At 43.1% G+C, this 13272-nt stretch overlaps 1 protein-coding gene across 4 annotated transcripts in view; it reads right to left on the bottom strand.

Moving 5' to 3' along the window:
- LOC126281453 (myotubularin-related protein 13) overlaps nt 1-13272 on the bottom strand; it is a 202979-nt gene that overhangs the window by 118017 nt on the left and 71690 nt on the right. The window lies entirely within an intron of this gene.

Here is a 13272-nt window from a genome sequence, read left to right as displayed (position 1 = left end):
GTGTTGGCCGTCGAATGGCGCTAGCTGCGCAGCATTTGTGCACCGCCGCCGTCAGTGTCAGCCAGTTTGCCATGGCATACGGAGCTCCATTGCAGTCTTTAACACCGGTAGCATGCCGCGACAGCGTGGACATGAACCGTATGTGCAGTTGGCGGACTTTGAGCAAGGGCGTATAGTGGGCATGCGGGAGGCCGGGTGGACGTACCGCCGAATTGCTCAACACGTGGCGCATGAGGTCTCCACAGTACATCGATGTTGTCGCCAGTGGTCGGCGAAGGTGCACGTGCCCGTCGACCTGGGACCGGACCGCAGCGACGCACGGCTCCACGCCAAGACCGTAGGATCCTACGCAGTGCCATAGGGGACCGCACTGCCACTTCCCAGCAAATTAGGGACACTGTTGCTTCTGGGGTATCGGCGAGGACCATTCTCAACCGTCTCCATGAAGCTGGGCTACGGTACCGCACACCGTTAGGCCGTCTTCCACTCACACCCCAACATCGTGCAGCCCTCCTCCAGTGGTGTCGCGACAGGCGTGAATGGAGGGACGAATGGAGACATGTCGTCTTCAGCGATGAGAGTCGCTTCTGCCTTGGTGCCAATGATGGTCGTATGCGTGTTTGGCGCCGTGCAGGTGAGCTCCACAATCAGGACTGCATACGACCGAAGCACACAGGGCCAACACCCAGCATCATGGTGTGGGGAGCGATCTCCTACACTGGCCGTACACCTCTGGTGATCGTCGAGGGGACACTGAATAGTGCACGGTACATCCAAACCGTCATCGAACCCATCGTTCTACCATTCCTAGACCGGCAAGGGAACTTGCTGTTTCAACGGGACAATGCACGTCCGCATGTATCCTGTGCCACCCACCGTGCTCTAGAAGGTGCAAGTCAACTACCCTGGCCAGCAAGATCTCCGGATCTGTCCCCCATTGAGCATGTTTGGGACTGGATGAAGCGTCGTCTCACGCGGTCTGCACGTCCAGCACGAACGCTGGTCCAACTGAGGCGCCAGGTGGAAATGGCATGGCAAGCCGTTCCACAGGACTACATCCAGCATCTCTACGATCGTCTACATGGGAGAATAGCAGCCTGCATTGCTGCGAAAGGTGGATATACACTGTACTAGTGCCGACATTGTGCATGCTCTGTTGCCTGTGTCTATGTGCCTGTGGTTCTGTCAGTGTGATCATGTGATGTATCTGACCCCAGGAATGTGTCAATAAAGTTTCCCCTTCCTGGGACAATGAATTCACGGTGTTCTTATTTCAATTTCCAGGAGTGTAGTATGCCTCCATATGTGCAGAATTAGTAATAGCAAAAACCTGCCCAACAGTGGACCAGTCTTTTCTCAAAGAATGTTTCACTGTTCTGAAGCACCTATGAAAATGAAAAAGCGTTAGTGTGACTCAACATGATTTTTGCATCATTTTTCTTCTACCACCATGTTATCTATTTAAGTGGGTGCAAAAAGAACTGACATTTTCCCTGTACACTGATGAACTAATCCACAAACTTAAGTTCACTGTTAGTTCCAGATCTTTTCCTGAACATCATAACTCTTGTAACCTACAGTTCAATGTGACTTTCTTCCATTCAAACCACATCACCTTTAAGCTTTTATCTTGTTGTTCTGCTTCTGATGAAGACCTGTTTAAAAGCCATCAATACGGGAAAATCAACAATTTTATTTCTTTATTTGTGTGTTTTAATGGCTGGCAAGGACAAGCAGGTGTCAACAAATTCAACACATCAGCCTATCAAATGACTGACACATACATATTAAAACAATATTTTAGCCTTTAGGAATGGGGGTGCCACACTCTTGAGACAAAATTATAAGTAATCTGCTTATGAAATTATCCATTAAAAGTTATAAAACTGGCAGTAGTCAGTCACATTTTTGCAAGTAATGATCAACAGCAAGCTACAAGTTTAAGCCCATCTTAAGTCTGTAGAACCAAACAAAAACATTTGACTGGCTCATACAATTGTCTCCAAAAACTGTTTTTAATAGTTTGTAAGTCTCAGAAGCTGATTTCCCCATTTTAAAACAAAATTTCACACAAACTCGTTCCTCTGTTTTTACGTCCATTTTCACACAGACAGAATCCAGCAACAAGCCCTAAGAGACCCGCATTCAACCAGCTGCCATAACAAACTGAAAAAAGGAAACACAGTTTCCTGTCAGAGGGCGTTCAAGGACAAGGCAATGACTCACTCCCCACCCTCCGTGTAGCTGCCCATCAAACTAGTAAGCAGTAGCAGATCCATTCTTAAAACTTTCCAATCACACCTTGTACGTAATATCGGCATGAGAAGCAATATACACTCAGTTTTCAGAGACCTAGGTTACCTTTTAACATTTAAAAGAAAAGAAAGAGAAAGAGAGAGAGAGAGAGAGAGAGAGAGAGAGAGAGAGAGAGAGAGAGAGAGAGACCGACTTGGCCAGTCTTGTCTCCCCCCCCCCCCCCCCCAATCTCTCTCTCTCTCTCTCTCTCTCTCTCTCTCTCTCTCTTTTTTTAAATGTGGCACCAGACTAGTGCAGAAAAGCAACTCTTGTGCCTCCTCATCCATCACTGTTGGGAAAACACAGAGAGACTATGTTGGATTGGAGTCTGAGTGACCTATTCTTACTTTCCTACCTTCCCCAACCTATCCCTCACTCCTCCCACAGGAAGAAACTAATACCTCCAAAGTCTAGCTACTGTTATTCTACTTTTCAATGTCAATTGACGGTACTGGAATTTTGACTCTGGATGGATAATACTGTTCATCCATTCAGTATCCCAGTAATTTTAGTTTTACCAAGTAGATTTTCCTTTACATACAGTTTAATGTATGACGAGCCACATCTAATGTGTAAGGTGAACATCCAGTGAATGACCTTTGCAGTGTGGAGCCAACTGTTCACCAAATCCAAACACTGATGGCATTGTTATTTATTATTGTCTATTTTTACAACCAAGTTTTTTTTTTATATCACAAATATGCACTGAAGTAGCAACACAATGAAAAAGTTCTAATTATACATTATTGACAAACATTTCGTCACAGGCTACCTGTGGCAAAAGTAAAAGTAATGTGCCATCTTCAGGGACAATATTTTATTTTCCCCATTTTAGTTGAATGGCCATCATAGCTACAACTCCTGTATTTGAAAATAGATCTGTAGCTATAAACCATGTAGCATTAAAACAGGAAAACAAAATATTGTGACTCAAGTTTGTGTATTATCTCTGATAATACTTTTTTAATTCGCTCTGGAAATTTGGCAGCTCTCGAACTCGATGTCACTTGTATCCAAAATCCCATACTGATGTTGTATGCTAAGACAGATCATGTCTTTGGTGCAATGCTAGTCTGTAAGTGTATGTCTAAAATTGCAATGTCACACAACATGCTGACGACAGTCAAACAGGGTCTGATGATGACTGATTTCAAACATTTAACTTAAATATTTCTGTAACCAATAAAATTAATAAATTGTTTTCCTTCCCCCCCCCCCTCCCCCCCCCCCCTATTTTTAAATATAATGGTCACGGAGGATCTCTCCAGCACTTCTAGTGAGGTGCCACTGTATAAAGTACTTGGATGTGAACCAGACAAAGATAGTGTTCCCACTTTGAAACTGATCGTAGTGGACTTCGTCATTGGTAGACCAACAGTTCCAACCCCTTCTCTCTTCTGTGATAAAGAATCCCATTTCTCACAACAGTATTGACAGAACACCCTGCAACCCTTGCTGAAATCCCCTAGTCTGTCTTCCACACTATTCACAAACTATCCACAATTTTATTTCTTTTATTATCATGTGGTATTTTTCTCTCATAACTTGAAATGCTTTGAGGTTCTCAGTATTTATCCTAGACTTCAAATTCTGTTAAGCTGCACACTCATTCCTACTGTACATATCATTCTTCACTTCACTAGAAAACAGGCTGTCTTCCAAGCTGAGCTGAGGACTTAAGCTTGGACGTGGATCATCTAGTGATATGATCCACTAATTTTTGGATGATGTGACCACATTCAAGTACATTAAGGTGGCTGTAAAACATCCAGCTTGTCTTACAGAGCACCCATCTTGGCAGCCTTCTTTTGAACAAAGCTCTGTCCTGGAAGGTGAATCCAAATCATGTAGTAATCAGTGGAGTAGATCACTAACGTATAACAAGCACAATATTATGGGCTGGAGAGCATAGTGAAAGATCATGGGGCAGTAAGAATCCCATATCAGTGATGAAGCGTGTGTCATGTCACATATTCAGGAAACAAACCATATGCAAATACACTGAAACAGTAACTCTTTATAGGCTGGTGTAAGCACAGAGAGGTGAGCTATACAAGGTATGCATCTTTGACAAAGAGTGCCCCTCTTTTAGCTCTACCTCAGAGAATACAACGCTACCACACAGGGGCACTGGATAGGTTAAACAGTGTTTCTAAGAGGCAAAAGTATTAAGATATACTCTGGGCACAACCTATCCACACTCCATCACAAAATGAGAGGCGTCTTCCCATGAGGTTTGATTTAATCATTTCCCATAAATTTCAACTGAAGTGTAAATAAATACAACCCCCACTGAGGGGCTTCAAACTTTTTAATCAGTTGGGTTTTTAATCACTCATTTCTCCTTCGGTTGGATAATGGTGATTGGATTGTTGTAGGTAAGATGTTCAGTTTTTCTTGGTTTGCTTGAAGGAATAAACTTCTGGTCTCTACTTAGTTGTAATCTTCATTGATGGCATGGAGGAGACAACTGGGAAGCGCATATTTGCAGATAAACGTGTTCATGGCAACTTTAATTGCTAAGACTTACATAGACTAATCCTTTCTGATCTGTTCCACAAGGCAAAAAATTATTTAAGTGCTGTATAACCCTTCTTTGCCAAAGAATGGAATTGTTGAGCCAAGACATGTATCTCTTGTATTTTCCTCCTCCTCCTCCTCCTCCTCCTTCTCCTCTATGTAAAGTTGTACAGTCTCAAATCCAAATTTGTTTCTCTGAACAGTTCACACAGAATGGTGGCACAGAAAACACTTTTCCATCTACATGTATTGGTTAACTACATTTTCGGCACGTCTCAAGTCCATTTCAGGGCACAGTAATACGTCTACAATGCTAACACTTAAAACAGTGCTTTGAGTTACAGATTTACTGCTTCACATTATCACAGAAAGCCTTTCTGTTCCTTGTTAGGGAAATGTCAGCTGTCTCTCTGAGCTTGCCATATACTTTTTTACAATATCCTTCCACCAGTCACAACTTCACCTCTCCCCTAATCTTAAGTCTAGTATGTCAGTACCTCTCGTGTCTCTACAAAATAACACCATTGTGACATTTGACGGTGCTGCGCATTTCTGGTTCAACTGGCGATACCCCAAACAATATGGCATTACAAATCTGCTCAGTTTCAAGGGAAGCAGCAGTTTTCACCAAAAGCATACTGCAAACCTTTTCTGAACAATCCCTTGTTTCTTTCTGATGACAATGTATATATTCTGAGGAAGTCCAAGTCAAATTACAGCCAGGTGGTCTCTTGTATGACAGCACTCTTGATGCACAATTTAAAGTTGTATTCAGTTGGTGGGACGTTACCCTTTCCATGCAATACAGCCATTTTACTAGGAGAAGTTTGAAGTTGATGAGGATTAATCCATTTTCATCCCTTGACAGCAAGGGGAAACATTCTGGGGAGCAGCAGATGCCTCACAGGTTGTCCATTAACAACTGTTTTTCCATGACAGTCAGCCATCCCATAAGCACAACATATAGTCCATTTGTAAGTTGTTTTGAGGGGGGGGGGGGCAGCGGCGGCACTGCACTATCCACTTTACAATAGCTTGTGGGGTATACAGGGTGGTCCATTGATAGTGACCGGGCCAAATATCTCACGAAATAAGTGTCAAACAAAAAAAGCTACAAAGACCGAAACTCCTCTAGCTTGAAGGGAGAAACCAGATGGTGCTATCGTTGGCCCACTAGACAGCACTGCCATAAGTCAAACGGATATCAACTGCATTTTTTAGAATAGGAACCCCCATTTTTTTATTACATATTCGTGTAGTACATAAAGAAATATGAATGTTTTAGTTGAACGACTTTTTTCGCTTTGTGATAAATGGCGCTGTAATAGTCACAAACATATGGCTCACAATTTTAGATGAACAGTTGGTAACGGGTACGTTTTTTAAATTAAAATACAGAGCATAGGTACGTTTGAACATTTTATTTCGGTTGTTCCAATGTGATACAGGTACCTTTGTGAACTTATCATTTCTGAGAACACCTGCTGTTACAGCATTATTACCTGTAAGTACCACAGGTATTCGTTTGACGGTTATGTCGTGAGATATTTGGCCCGGTCATGATCAAAGGACCACTCTGTATATGTAGATGTATCATTTTTCCATTTGCTATCCAAGCAATTAAGCCAAGTTCCTGGCTCGTCATGAATACAACATACATTACAGTATGAAGTGATCACTGACACATGCACACATTGAAAAATGTTTGTGCTGGTGGACATCAGGAAGTGTTGATTGATAGCCAGCTTGGAAACTCCATGTTTTCCAAACTTGAACCCAGCAATTATGACTGAGGTCCCTAAATGCTCACCATTTAGCATCACAACAAGGACTCGTACATTGCTTACGGAATTAATGGACATGACTGAATGATTTCTTCTTTTATATTCTCACAAAGCTGGTAACTTCAACTGCCCCCCTCAGTGTTACCTCCGAGTTTCATGAACACTGGAAACTGAGCCACAACGTGTGATTATCTATATGTGTGTGTGTGTGTGTGTGTGTGTGTGTGTGTGTGTGTGTGTGTGTGTGTGTGGGGGCGCGCGAGAGAGAGTGTACACCTGTCCTTTTTCCCCCTAAGGGAAGTCTTTCTGCTCCCGGGATCGGAATGACTCCTTACCCTCTCCCTTAAAACCCTTATCCTTTCGTCTTTCCCTCTCCTTCCCTCTTTCCTGAAGAAGCAACCACCGGTTGCGAAAGCTAGAAATTCTGTGTGTGTTTTTGTGTGTTTTATTTATTGTGCCTATCTATCGGCGCTTTCCCGCTTGGTAAGTCTTGGAATCTTTGTGTGTGTGTGTGTGTGTGTGTGTGTGTGTAAAATAGAAAGAAACTTCCACATGGGAAAAATATACTAAAAACAAAGATTCCAAGACTTACCAAGCGGGAAAGCGTCGGCAGACAGGCACAATGAACAAAACACACACACAGAATTATTAGCTTTCGCAACCGATGGTTGCTTCTTCAGGAAGGAGAGGGAAAGATGAAAGGATGTGGGTTTCAAGGGAGAGGCTAAGGAGTCATTCCAATCCCGGGAGCGGAAAGACTTCCCTTAGGGGGAAAAAAGGACAGGTGTACACTCACTCTCGCGCGCCCACACACACACACACACACACACACACACACACACACATCCATCCACACATACACAGACACAAGCAGACATTTGTAAAGGCAAAGAGTTCGGGCAGAGATGTCAGTCGAGGAGGAAGTACAGAGGCAAAGAAGTTGTTGAAAGACAGATGAGGTATGAGTGGCGGCAACTTGAAATTAGCAGAGGCTGAGGCCTGGCGGATATCGAGAAAAGAGGATATACTGAAGGGCGAGTTCCCATCTCCGGAGTTCGGATAGGTTGGTGTTGGTGGGAAGTATCCAGATAACCCGGACGGTTTAACACTGTGCCAAGATGTGCACCAAGGCACATTTAGCCACAGGGTGATCCTCATTACCAACAAACACTGTCTGCCTGTGTCCATTCATGAGAATGGACAGTTTGTTGCTGGTCATTCCTACATAGAAAGCGTCACAATGTAGGGTGCTTTCACACGTGGCTCTTCCTTTGATCGTGTACACCTTCCGGGTTACAGGACTGGAGTAGGTGGTGGTGGAAGGGTGCATAGGACAGGTTTTACACCGGGGACAGTTACAAGGGTAGGAGCCAGAGGGTAGGGAAGGTGGTTTGGGGATTTCATAGGGATGAACCAAGAGGTTACGAAGGTTAGGTGGACAGCGGAAAGACACTCTTGGTGGAGTGGGGAGGATTTCATGAAGGATGGATCTCATTTCGGGGCAGGATTTTAGGTAGTTGTATCCCTGCTGGAGAGCCACATTCAGAGTATGATCCAGTCCCGGGAAGTATCCTGTCACAAGTGGGGCACTTTTGTGGTTTTTCTGTGGGAGGTTCTGGGTTTGAGGGGATGAGGAAGTGGCTTTGGTTATTTTCTTCTGCACCAGGTCGGGAGGGTAGTTGCGGGATGCGAAAGCTGTTTTCAGGTTGTTGGTGTAATGGTTCAGGGATTCAGGACTGGAGCAGATTCGTTTGCCACGAAGGCCTAGGCTGTAGGGAAGGGACCGTTTGATATGGAATGGGTGGCAGCTGTCATAATGGAGGTAATGTTGCTTGTTGGTGGGTTTGATGTGGACAGATGTGTGAAGCTGGCCATTGGACAGATGGAGATAAACGTCAAGGAAAGTGGCATGGGATTTGGAGTAGGATCAGGTGAATCTGATGGAACCAAAGGAGTTGAGGTTGGAGAGGAAATTCAAGAGTTGTTGTTCACTGTGAGTCCAGATCATGAAGATGTCGTCAATAAATCTGTACCAAACTTTGGGGTGGCAGGCTTGGGTAACCAAGAAGGCTTCCTCTAAGTGACCCATAAATAAGTTGGCATACAAGGGGGCCATCCGGGTACCCATGGCTGTTCCCTTTAATTGTTGATATGTCTGGCCTTCAAAAGTGAAGAAGTTGTGGGTCAGGATGAAGCTGGCTAAGGTGACGAGGAAACAGGTTTTAGGTACGGTGGCAGGTGATCGGCGTGAAAGGAAGTGCTCCATTGCAGCGAGGCCCTGGACGTGCGGGATATTTGTGTATAGAGAAGTGGCATCAATGGTTACAAGGATGGTTTCCGGGGGTAACTGACTGGGTAAGGATTCCAGGCGTTCAAGGAAGTGGTTGGTGTCTTTGATGAAGGATGGGAGACTGCACGTAATGGGTTGAAGGTGTTGATCTACGTAGGCAGAGATACGTTCTGTGGGGGCTTGGTAACCAGCTACAATGGGGCGGCCGGGATGTTTCGGTTTGTGACTTTTAGGAAGTAGATAGAAGGTAGGAGTGTGAGGTGTCGGTGGGGTCAGGAGTTTGACAGAGTCAGGTGAAAGGTTTTGTAGAGGGGCCTAAGGTTCTGAGGATTCCTTGAAGCTTCGCCTGGACATCAGGAATGGGATTACCTTGGCAAACTTTGTATGTAGAGTTGTCTGAAAGCTGACACAGTCCCTCAGCCACATACTGCCGATGATCAAGTACCACAGTCGTGGTACCCTTGTCAGCCGGAAGAATGATGATGGATCGGTCAGCTTTCAGATCACGGATAGCCTGGGCTTCGGCTGTGGTGATGTTGGGAGTAGGATTAAGGTTTTTCAAGAAAGACTGAGAGGCAAGGCTGGAAGTGAGAAATTCCTGGAAGGTTTGGAGAGGGTGATTTTGAGGAAGAGGAGGTGGGTCCCGCTGTGATGAAGGATGGAACTGTTCCAGGCAGGGTTCAATTTGGATAGTGTCTTGGGGAGTTGGATCATTAGGAGTGGGATCAGGATTATTTTTCTTCATGGCAAAGTGATATTTCCAGCAGAGACTACGAGTGTAGGACAGTAAATCTTTGACAAGGGCAGTTTGGTTGAACCTGGGAGTGGGGCTGAAGGTGAGGCCTTTGGATAGGACAGAGGTTTCGAATTGGGAGAGGGGTTTGGAGGAAAGGTTAACTACTGAATTGGGGTGTTGTGGTTCCAGATTGTGTTGACTAGAATTTTGAGGTGTTGGGGGGACTGGAGCTGGAAGTGGGAGATTGAGTAGATGGGAGGGACTGGGTCTGTGTGCAATGAGAGGAGGTTGAGGTTTGTTGGAAAGGTTGTGGAGGGTGAGTGAGTTGCCTTTCCGGAGGTGGGAAACCAGGAGATTGGATAGTTTTTTGAGGTGTAGGGTGGCATGCTGTTGTAATTTGCGGTTGACCTGTAGGAGGATGCTATGAACAGCCGATGTGCTCCTATCCCAAATCAAAGTCCTCAATCTTTCCTCTCCCACACCCACACTGGCATATATATATATAAGGGGTGGTGGGGTGGGGATTAATATCTTACTCATCAGTTGCAAGGCCGTAGAGCACCAGCATTACATGACAACAGATATTTAAAGCCTTCACCCAGACAATTTTTGGAGTGTTCAATATAACATTAAATTTACTATATTAGAAGCAAAGCAACGTACCATTTTGAAGACAACTCAATTTGTAACACCAAGAACTTTGTAGGAAGTAACATCAAATAACTGCAATTTCTGCTCCCTGGTGCATTAAAGCTTAGATGTATTTCATTAAAAATAATGTAAAAGGTATCAGATAGATTATATAATGGTAAGACAGAGATTTATGGACCAGGTTTTAAATTGTAAGACATTTCCAGGGGCAGATGTGGACTCTGACCACAATCTATTGGTTATGACCTGTAGATTAAAACTGAAGAAACTGCAAAAAAAAAAAAAAAAAAAAATGGGAATTTAAGGAAATGGGACCTGGATAAACTGAAAGAAGCAGAGGTTATACAGAGTTTCATGGAGAGCATAAGGGAACAATTGACAGGAATGGGGGAAATAAATACAGTAGAAGAATGTGTAGCTTTGAGGGATGAAGTAGTGAAGGCAGCAGAGGATCAAGTAGGTAAAAAGACGAGGGCTAGTAGAAATCCTTGGGTACCAGAAGAAATATTGAATTTAATTGATGAAAGGAGAAAATATAAAAATGCAATAAATGAAGCAGGCAAAAAGGAATACAAACGTCTCAAAAATGAGATCGACAGAAAGTTCAAAATGGCTAAGCAGGCATGGCTAAAGGAGAAATGAAAGCATGTAGAGGCTTATCTCACTAGGGGTAAGATAGATACTGCCCACAAGAAAATTAAAGAGACCTTTGGAGAAAAGAGAACCACTTGTATGAATATCAAGAGCTCAGATGGAAAACCAGTTCTAAGCAAAGAAGGGAAAGCAGAAAGGTGGAAGGAGTATATAGAGGGTCTATGCAAGGGCGAGGTACTTGAGGACAATGTTATGGAAATGGAAGAGGATGTAGATGTAGATGAAGATGAAATGGGAGATACGATACTGCGTGAAGAGTTTGACAGAGCACTGAAAGATCTGAGTCGAAACAAGGCCCTCGGAGTAGACAATATTCCACTGGAACTACTGACTGCCTTGAGAGAGCCAGTCTTGACAAAAGTGTACCATCTGGTGAGCAATATGTATGAGACAGGCGAAATACCCTCAGACTGCAAGAAGAATATAATAATTCCAATCCCAAAGAAAGCAGGTGCTGACAGATGTGAAAATTACCGAACTATCAGTTTAATAAGCCACAGCTGCAAAATAATAACACAAATTCTTTACAGACAAAAGCGAAAAACTAGTAGAAGCCGATCTTGGGGAAGATCAGTTTGGATTCCTTAGAAATGTTGGAACACGTGAGGCAATACTGACCTTACGACTTATCTTAGAAGCTAGATTAAGGAAGGGCAAGCCTACGTTTCTAGCATTTGTAGACGTAGAGAAAGCTTTTGACAATGTTGACTGGAATACTCTCTTACAAATTCTAAAGGTGGCAGGGGTAAAATACAGGGAGCGAAAGGCTATTTACAATTTGTACAGAAACCAGATGGCAGTCATAAGAGTCGAGGGGAATGAAAGGGAAGCAGTGGTTGGGAAGGGAGTGAGACAGGGTTGTAGCCTATCCCTGATGTTATTCAATCTGTATATTGAGCAAGCAGTAAAGGAAACAAAAGAAAAATTCGGAGTAGGTATTAAAATTCATGGAGAAGAAGTAAAAACTTTTAGGTTCGCCGATGACATTGTCATTCTGTCAGAGACAGCAAAGGACTTGGAAGATCAGTTGAATGGAATGGACAGTGTCTTGAGAGGAGTATATAAGATGAACATCAACAAAAGCAAAACGAGGATAATGGAATGTAGTTGAATTAAGTCGGGTGATGTTGAGGGAATTAGATCAGGAAATGAGACACAAAGTAGTAAAGGAGTTTTGCTATTTGGGGAGCAAAATAACTGATGATGGTCGAAGTAGAGAGGATATAAAATGTAGACTGGCAATGGCAAGGAAAGTGTTTCTGAAGAAGAGAAGTTTGTTAACATCGAGTATAGATTTAAGTGTCAGGAAGTCATTTCTGAAAGCATTTGTATGGAGTGTAGCCATGTATCGAAGTGAAACATGGACGATAAATAGTTTGGACATGAAGAGAATAGAAGCTTTCGAAATGTGGTGCTACAGAAGAATGCTGAAGATTAGATGGGTAGATCACATAACTAATGAGGAGGTATTGAATAGAATTGGGGAGAAGAGGAGTTTATGGCACAACTTGAGCAGAAGAAGGAATCGGTTGGTAGGACATGTTCTGAGGCATCAAGGGACCACCAATTTGGTACTGGGGGCAGTGTGGAGGGTAAAAATCGTAGAGGGAGACCAAGAGATGAATACACTAAGCAGATTCAGAAGGATGTAGGTTGCAGTAGGTACTAGGAGATGAAGAAAATTGCACAGGATAGAGTAGCATGGAGAGCTGCATCAAACCAGTCTCAGGACTGAAGACCACAACAACAACAACAACAACGTTAAAAATCCTAGTATTTTTTAATTATATCTCTTAAGAAATTATTCATCACTAGTAATTAGTATTTACACTTATGTTTGAGGCACATTTTCAGCAAAACAAAATATCTTAAAAATAATAAAGTAAGCTGAAAGCCTTTCTCTTACACCCTCTCTGAAAAGGCATCATCACATTAGTACTCATAAGTTTACATACTTCTTATCACTAATAAGGTCTTTCACCTAAGAAACCTGTCATTTATGTCATTATTTAAAGCATTGCTGGCACACATGTAATTGCTGCATCTGCAAGAATAACACATACTACAAAACAACCATGCTTCAGTATTTATTGTTCATATTAAATTATTTATTTGACAGTTCTCAAATTTTAAAATAATGATGAAAGGGGGTATAATTATTCTCTCAAGAGAAAAGCGTGAGGTGAGTTAAAGAGCAATATCTTCCTCTTGAGCATCCAAATGTTCTTGCTCACTCAACAAACACAATGTATCTGCATTAAAATTACAACAAACTGTGAAATCTCATGAGGACATGCATGAAACTACAGCAATTTGACCGTATAATCCCAGCCATTTGCAAC

The sequence above is a fragment of the Schistocerca gregaria genome, chromosome 7 (genome assembly GCF_023897955.1).
Source record: "Schistocerca gregaria isolate iqSchGreg1 chromosome 7, iqSchGreg1.2, whole genome shotgun sequence".
In the NCBI taxonomy this organism is placed as follows: domain Eukaryota; kingdom Metazoa; phylum Arthropoda; class Insecta; order Orthoptera; family Acrididae; genus Schistocerca; species Schistocerca gregaria.
This window is presented reverse-complemented; position numbering and strand designations above follow the sequence as displayed.